Genomic DNA, 9,633 nt, shown 5'->3' with positions numbered 1-9,633 from the left:
TTGTCTAACCACCCTTCAATTTCTTTCTTTGTTGGATTCCAGTGACACAACATTATACATCCCCTATGCAGATCCCGGTCTCGACAACATAACCATTTGTTGGCTTATAGGGGTCTGACCGAGGTTCAGAGATGATTTAGCCAAACAAATCCCGGTACCACTGGCCCTTTCGGAAACAGTGCATGGAGCGCGGACCGAGGTCTCACCTGAAGTAGTATGGGAGGGTGCTAGAACCAGGTTTCTGCACCCTAGATATGTCTGATGGTTTTTGGGTGGTGCACGGTTTTGGCCCCGCGTGCATGTCGCTACGCGCACCTATCAGTACCTTGTAGCTTGCAATGTTTCCTTCGCGCAACTTTGTTCGAGGCACGACCCATGTTATTACCCAAGTTCCTTACGATTAACCTGATATTATCCGATTACTTAACTTATCTGTATGAGCCCAATTATCCTTAATAGTGTTCTGTATTCATATAAGTGTGCACGATAATCAAAACAGTATAAATGCATAGAAAATCATACAGAAACAGATACACAGTATTTAGAATCAAACTTCTCTTTATTATTCTTCTTCTTGGGTTACAGACTCAACTTCGCCCTGCGCACTCAGCTGCAGGGGTCCGCGCACTCAGCTGCGGACTCTACTAGGCCTCTGTGCACTCAGCTGCAAAGCCTCTTCCTACTACTACAACCCAATACACTTAGACTTCTTCTCTATCCGCTACTAGATCATTACATTAATCCATCTCTTGTTAATTATTCTCTTTACAACTTAGAGCCTCACTCTATTTATACAATCCCATGGTCCGTGGACCATGGGTAGGCTGACATGACATGAAATTACATTACAACACTCTAGGGCGATGATCTGATACGATCATATATTAAATACTGATGTAGAGTTGATTAGCCATTAGTGAATTAGATGATAGCCGAAAACACAGAAAAGGAGGAAGATTGCTGAAGCAGAACACTTTACAACAGCTGATAAACCATAAGAAAGATGCAAAACTGAAATGAAAACAATGAAAACACAGATATACTAGACAACGATATTGATTACGGAGTTCGTCCCTGAGGGAATACGTCTCTGGGTCCCCTTTCAAGATGGGTGGCCGTTTTATTAGGAATGAGAAGAAGAAGTGGATTACACAGTGAAAATACTAGACTGAATGTGCACAAAGGCACTTTTGGTCACTGTCATCAGATAGCTCTCTAAACCAGCTTTCCAACGCCACTTACGGTTTCCAAATCCGACTCCCGATGCTCCCGAAACTCAGAAAACAAAATCGCCTCTATCCCTCCAGAACCTGCATACAAAAGTTGAAAGTACTCCTCCCTGTCTTCAAAGGACAATTCGCCTTAAAAAGGCCTGTACATGCATAAAAACCACCTCTGTCCATCTTTGGAATGAATCAGCTGACTTGAAGGGTCGAATTAGGGTTTGTTTGCCACCTTTAGGCCTAGTCATGGTCTTTTAATTAATTAAAATCAATTAAAACCATAAAAACCCAAACAAAACCCAAAAATACATAGTTTTTGGCCCGAAACCGTTAGCTGGCAGCTAACCAGGCGGAGGGCGCTGACTGTTGCATGTGAACGCTGGCAGTCTAACCACCAGGTGCCACCTAGCGGTCTTCTCCCGGCGGTTCTGGTGGCGGTTCGTTGATTGTTGGCATGTGACATCTGTCCAGCGGCTAATCCTCCGACATGGTTACAGTTACGAGACCCTAACGGTTAACCCCAATTCTGTTCACATGTAAACGTGGTCCCGATACGGTTTAGGATAGCGGTTAGGGACTGCGGTGAACTCTGATGGTTTAGCAAACTTTGTACACATGACCTCCGACGCGGTTAGGCTGACCGCGTGGTCAGAGGTCTGTGTATGTTTTGTTTTATAATGTTTTAACAATGTATTTGTATGTAAAAGGTCGAGAGCTATAACACATAGTTTTAGGACTAGGTTTTGGCATTAGGATTTGTATGCGATAGGTTTAGCTTAGGATTTGAATGCATTTGATGATAGGTTGCAAAACTTTAGGTTAGGTTTAGAGTTTTAGGATTAATACACAAATTTAGGATTTATTTTAAAAACCCATGTGTAAAACATTGTCACAATGCGACATTCGCGACTTCGTCACATGATGACAATAAACCCATGCCGATCGTCGACTCCAGTTGCCTTTGCAATGACAACTCGGACGATGAATCTATACCACTGACGACACTGATGTCGACACATCAAACCTGTAGAGTCGAATGACAAAACACATGTCGTCGACCAAACCCTGGGGAATTGTCGACGAACTCAAGTCGACAACCAGGCACTAAACCACATCTCTATTGAATTCCATAAAACCATAACTACGAACATTACCTGAACAACCTGATCATTACCAACACTGTCGATCTGAACTGAAGCAACGACACCCATGAACTCTGATGACGACACTTTGAACATCTGTACAATTGGATCGATGGATCCTCCTGGATCATGCAGACAACCCTATGACTTAATATACATTTCACACTCCGTGCCCACAATTCGCAGAGTCTTACAACATATTTGACCAAAGCTTGGGCTTTGAGCCCCAAAACATGCTGTGGGGGGATTCCATGCCCAACAATTCCTAACTGTGATCTTATTCAGTGCTTGATAATCAATTTAAAGTCTCCATGTCCTATATTTCTTTACGAGTACAATTGGGCCACCACAAGGTGAGGAACTTGGTCAGATGTGCCCTTTTTTAGTAACTCTTGGATCTACTACTTGATTTCCTTGCGAGAAGAGAGCAACGATAGATTTGCCCATTAGATAGTGTTGTATTGGGGGTCATATAGATTGAATGCTTAACCTGAAAAAAAATATGTACTCCCATGGTTGAGGAGAATATGTCCTTGTACTCTTCCATGACCTTATCCACTTGCTTATGCTACACAGAGGAGACCTTTCTGGAGGCCATGGATGTGGCCACAATATTCCCCTTACTTTGAGACCGGATCAGGAAGATTTTTTTTTTCCCAATCTGGGAGATGATCTTATTGCATTGCATAACAAACATAAAAGAAATGATTGAAGGCAGGGATACCTCTGGTATCTTGTATAGTTTTGTGCCCAAAGTAATAATAATAATATGAGGTTTGGACTCATACACAACATGAAATTTTTGTAAGTATGGTTGGTCTAATAAAACATCACAAACTTCAAGGAGATAAATATCACATAATACCACATCTGTGAAAGGCTTGATGTTGTAGGGAAATCGACACTATTGGCTGACACAAAGATATTGCCCTTGGTGGAGCCACTCAATGATGTATGGTTGTGGCTGTGGTGTTGTCCGCAGGCCCATCCAATTAATGATATTTGCTGAGATGAGGTTCTTTTGACTCCCACTATCAATAATGAACCACAATGGAGCACCCTTCCCACACATCTTTGAGTGGAAGAGACGTTCACCCTCCTCTGAGTCTTCATGCTCACTTTTCTTGACCTTGGTGATGAAAATGATAAAGTTGGTTTTTGCATCAATGATTTTTTTCCCCTTGTCAAGTTCTAGTTCAGAGTCTAAACATGCATATGACTTTGAAGCTTTCACCTCTACCACTAGTGACTTCTTTATGAGACATTCATTTTTCTTGTGAGTGGAGCTCTTGTGGAACTCACACCACTTCACTGTATCTTTCTTCATTTTTGCATTGCTATTCATTTCTTGTGCATTTGATAGCTTGTACTAGGTAATTCTACCTTGACTTTGTCCTTTGTTCTATAGTTTGGGGGTGTCATTTCCTTGCTTCATATTTACCGATCCAAAGTCTCGCTTCTTCTATTTAAATTTCTGTTCGATCTTGAAAACATATCAGTATGCTGCACCAAGTGAGGAGATGTCTAGGAACTCCATTTTTGACTATATGTATTTGTGTAGAAAACCATGGTACTTGAGCACCAAATGTCTCTCATAGTCCTTGATACCTAGTTTCGTGCATAGGGTATGAAATATATTCACGAACTATGGCACTTCTTGGTCCTTGTCTTGCTATAGCATGGTCCATTTTATGTACTTGTCTTCATAGCTCCCAATAGTGTAATAATGTTCCTTAACAGCATCTCCAAAGGATTCCCAAGAGGGTGTGACTAAAAATAGTGAGGATTCCTCCTCAACCTTTTCTCGCAATAAGTTTCCCAACAATCCTTAACATAGGAGGCGATCTTGAGGAGTGAAAAAGTACTATTTTCTCTGTCAGAAAATTTATGGACCGAGAAATATCCTTCCAACAAATTTAACCATTTATCTAGAGCATTTGTGTCTATCTAGACTTCAAATGTAGGAATGTCAAAATTAACATGTACCTTGAAGGGGGTGGCACCTCTAAAGTGACTGCTAGATGAAGATGCTTTGCCCATAGGTATCTACTGAAGGATTTGGGAAAAATTATATATCATCTCATTCCTTTGTTGCTCAAGGGCTTCTTCGAGCAACATTTTGATAGGATATCCTACTCCCTTGTCCTTTTTTTGTTCCGCCATGGGAGGTTGTTGGGGGCATGCATAAAGAAACAGAGAAAGAGTAGATGGCTCTGATACCACTAATATGAATTTATGAAGGAACGAAATGAAATACATATACAAAACAAAAATAGAGAGATAGAGTGAAACAAAACTTCAATTAATAAAAAGCAAATGTTGAAAACTGTTTACATCAAGAATGAAAGAAAACTAGCTCTGACGAAGGTAACTTATCTCTGAGAAGAGATATGATGGCTACATGCTTTCTGAACTGTGTTACAATGAGGCTGAAAGGCCTTTTTATCATTAAGAAACAATGAGAAACCATTAAAATCCAAACACTTAACCCCAGGAGATGAAACCCCAAAATATTTGGGCCCCAATGGGGTTAGCTGGAATGTCAACTTCTCGGGGTTGTAACTTTGGCTTATGGTCTATGTTTGGGGCACACAATAGCCCATTAGAAATTTCTATTTGAGGAAAATAAATTTTGATTGCAAACATGGATCTTTGATCCATGTTTGTTTTTCCCCCTAAAAAAATGCTTTTTAGGGCCTAAAAACAACTTTGAAAGTTTAAGACACAAAAATTGTCGAAATAGGAAACTGTGTTGAAAAACAGTAAACTGATAGAAAACAATGTTGGGGGTCCAAGTGGAATACACTAGTGGCCACCATTATCCACTTGGATCAACATGACACATAACTATTTTTAATTCTTATTAAGAAGTTATATCGAAAGGATTGTAAAATCACTTCCCATCGACCTTAAGGTCCTTTTTAACAAACAAAAAATCAATCCTCGTTGACCTAACTCTACAATTCAATGGAATTTTTGACCCACTTAGTTATGTGGATATTTGTAGGAAGCATTAGATGTCGTAAGAAATTCCATTATAAGATTGGGTGCATAAATTTGTGCACACCTTAAAGCAATTTTCAGATTACCAACATTTTCAAATGGAAATATAGTAATGGATACGTTAATGGTCAAACTAAATGAAAGTTATGCACTACATTCCAACTATGTGGGAAGGATACACAATACAAGAGGCACTTTGATGTATTCAATGTTTCCTACATATAGATTTTCTACAATTTTTAACCATAGGTTCCATGGAGGGCGACAACATAGTGGTTTACACTATCAAGGGGAACCTTGTAGAAGCTAACCCCATAGAGGAAAATCCCATGATGTCAACCTTTCATAGGAGCTTTGAAATCTATAATTTGAGGAAATCGAAGGTCTTTGAATAGTGCAGGATACAAGGGATACAATCCAATGTATTATGATGAACCCCTACAAATGAAGCAAGTTAATATTAGCACCAAGGATGAGCCAAAACTTAGGAGATGGGGGATTATTAGGATGAGTATAATGATAGAAATGTAGGTCTATTGTATGAATATATGGATGTATTATGAAGTTTTATAGAAACAAAGCCATGGTTACTGAACTTGGTGAAATGAAGATTAAATTGAAACGAGATGCATGACCTATTCAAAAAAAGTCATGCATGATGGACCATCACTACAAGTTAAATAGGAGATTCATAAGGTGTTGGATGTCAATTTTATCATTCCGATGAAAGAATTTGATTAGAATGGTCTAATAATGATACAATGAAAAAAGATAGGTGGAATCAACATGCATGTCTTCATAGACTCCATGAGGCCTACATGCAAGAATGCATACCAACTCCACTTAGTGATTAAATATTGGAAAATGTGACAATAAATGAAGCATATACTTTTAGATATGGCTTCCCAAGTTATGATCAAATCCATGTAGATGAGGAGCATAATAAGAAAACTACTTTTTCCAATGAGTGGGGCTCAAATTCTTATAACATAATTCACTTTAGATAGAAGAATTCCTTTGTGGTGTTTTCTATGGTTGTGTTTGCTACATTTAAGGACTATATTCACAAGTATGTGGAGGATATTTTGATGGTTGGATAGTATACAACTTGATAAAATATCATGGTGTGAAGCTTGGGCTAATGCTATATAGGTGTCAATAGATATAACTATCACTGAATATTAATAATTGCATCTTCTATACCTTTTTTGACATTTTGCTAGGGTATAAAGCAACCAAGAAGGATTGTTAATTTCTTCAACCAATATTTCAATAATTGTCAACTTTCCTACACCTAGAACTATATTGACACTATGGTCTACCTTGGGAAATATAGGATACTATTGATAGTTTATTAGAGGTTACATAGAATCAACAACATTAATGGAAGACATGGTGATTAAGAGGGTACCATTTGTTTGGATAACATTCCGTGAGGAAAGGTTCATAGAGTTGAAGTAGCATTTAGTAGCTACAATTATCCTCATTTTCCCAATTTAAAGTAATATCATTGATGTACATGTTAACCCTTTGGCATCAAACTAGGAAATGATTTCACATGACTAAAAGAAGGAACACTTGACCACCCAATGTACCTTGCAAATAGGAAACTATGAAGAGATGAACATCATTACACTACCATAGACTAAGAAGGGTTGCACATAACACGTGTGCTCCAGAAGTTCTAACATTATATCCTTGGTTGCATATTTAATATTTTCACAGATCACTTGAAATCAAAAGTATCTAGTCCATGAGTTAGTACTCAAAATATGAAGTGTCATTGGTTATTATTGTTACAAGAATTTGAATTTGAAGTGATTGTGAATATGGGGAAGTAGAATGTAGGACTTGATTTTCATTCCTATTTACAACGTGGGAAAATCATGAGGATATTTTATGTACCAATCCATGTTGATCTTTCTCGCATGGAATTCATTTGGAATTATTCATGAAGATTTTTTAAATCCTTAACTTAGGTTCAATGCTTGATCATTATGATCAATGGTAGCGCATATAATTAATGGTACATATGGTACGTTTCTAGTTAATTGTAGGATAGTTATATAGATTAGTGGCATATGGGATTTTATAAAGATGGATGATGGATCATGAGTGGTAGGTCATTTGATAGGAATCCCATGATGGCCAACAATATTAACACTACAAAGAAAATGCTAATATGTATAAGGTTTTGTGCATAGGAATGTGGCCAATGGGTTTACTTACAAATTCTTTATATATTTCAAGCAATCAATATCTACCAACGTGTGGGACAACCATTTTTGTGGGATCAAATGTCACTACAACCCATTATGCTTGAGGAGACATTATAACATTAACTAGTATATTTTATTGAACTTGTCACTCCATTAACAAAGTACTTATATGTGTGTTATATCATCACAACCATAAATTGTGGGAAACTAGGAAATTACTTGGGGGGGGTGAATCAGTAATTGTCATGTCTTTTAGCAATGACCAATTTTAAATTATTTAAACAAACTTTTAATTATTTCTTTAACAATGAGAAAGGTTATATAGGTGTTCAATAATTAAGCATGAATTCAAAGTAAAATGCACATGCAACACATGTAATGCATGTAGACACCAAATATAAAAAATCATAAAGGGAGAAACCCAAAAATTTTGTTGTTGTGATTTAAATTCAAGCACCCTCTTCCTTTTTACATCAATTTTTGTAGGCTCATACCTACAAGAGGCTTCAACCACTCGTTTATTTGCAAGCCACAACTTGCTGTAAGCACCTACTCCCACTTCGTATAGGCTCCAACTTGTTTATTTTAGGTTACTACCTGAAAGGAGACACTAATCCACTGATACATTAAAACTTTATTTTGCTAGCTTACTTGGTCTTTAAATTATGAATTATTCCTTCTCTTTGACTCCGTCATGTACTTTGTCTCTACTCCTTTACAAATGTTTATCTCCTCTACTCCTCTATCTCAATTCTATTTTTCACTTCAGCTTCTCATTCTCTCTTTTGTCAAGCAAATGTTGAATCAGGTCTCTCAACAATTCAATAAACTAACTAGAAGTAAAGAATTCCAAAAATATATCTTTATATAACTCATTGTTTGTTTGTATTCCAATGCAAGGATTTTAAGTGATTCAATTTCTCTTTCATTCTTCACACCCATTCATTTCAAATTCTCTTTAATACCAAATAGTTGTCTTCCACTCATATATGGAATCAACATTTGCATAAACAAATTCCTAGCAAGGAAATGAATAGTCTTCATGAATGGAGATAAGACACTTGGCAAGTCACACCTATAGTGACCCTAATATGACATTGTAGAATTTGATGTTGTGTAATTCATCACCTCTTATTCGATGTAGGAATTCAAATCACTTATACACAAAATCATGCCAGTTGTTTCAAATTTAATTTCAAAACTCCTCCTCCAATGTAAAATTGGAAGCTATAGTCATTACCAAAATTTCCACTAGAATAAAGAAATATGGTACATGGCAGGATCAAAATGCTCTCATAAAAGAGGACACCAGGTTTAGCTAAACATTCCATCACTTCTTGAAGGGTGTTATATCATAAGCACATGTGGCATCTCAATCCACCACAAGAACCACCTCCATTTCCAATTTATGGTATCCATTTACCTATGGGAAACACATAAATGGGATGTTACAGAAGTGACATAGAACTAACAACATGTTTGAAATCTATGCACATATATATATGTTTGTATTTTTGAAAGAGATGCAAGGTGGAATAATTGTGGACATGAGACATATCGTGTTGAAGAATATATGATAGGTACTGTAGCAACTTCATTTTTTTAAATTTTATGTGGTATATCCTTCAGAGAATCATAAGGAATTACATACACAAGAGGTCTCTGAATTGGTGGTATATGATCAATTTTTAATAAACATATTTTGATCTTTCCAAGCACTAGTAGTATGTGTCTCAAGCCCTTCCTCTAAGAGAATTTCTCCATAATTTCCAATCTCTCTTAGGATTGTGATGAAGTCTGCAACACTGAGCATACCTACAAACTCTCCCTTGTTGAAATCCTATAAAGGAGCCACATAAATACCCTATTCATAAAGTACATGGAATGCATTCTTTATATGAAAACTAATATCTAAAGCTATTGCCTTGCCTGACTTAGGAAGAAAATTACACATGCAGTGGAGCATGAGGTAAGAACTTCTATTCTTATTGTCAAACACCTTATGTAAACTATCTATATATTCTTTCATCTCACAAGATTTTCCAC

At 37.2% G+C, this 9,633-nt stretch overlaps 1 pseudogene; it reads right to left on the bottom strand.

The window, feature by feature from the left end:
* Nucleotides 1-400: 400 nt before the first annotated feature.
* The window catches only part of LOC149201907 (small ribosomal subunit protein eS1-like), an 89,993-nt pseudogene continuing 80,760 nt past the window's right edge, over nucleotides 401-9,633 (bottom strand).

This window comes from Pinus tabuliformis, chromosome 2_1 (assembly GCF_031772625.1).
Source record: "Pinus tabuliformis cultivar Carrire ecotype Pingquan chromosome 2_1, CPIR1, whole genome shotgun sequence".
NCBI classification, from domain to species: domain Eukaryota; kingdom Viridiplantae; phylum Streptophyta; class Pinopsida; order Pinales; family Pinaceae; genus Pinus; species Pinus tabuliformis.
This window is presented reverse-complemented; position numbering and strand designations above follow the sequence as displayed.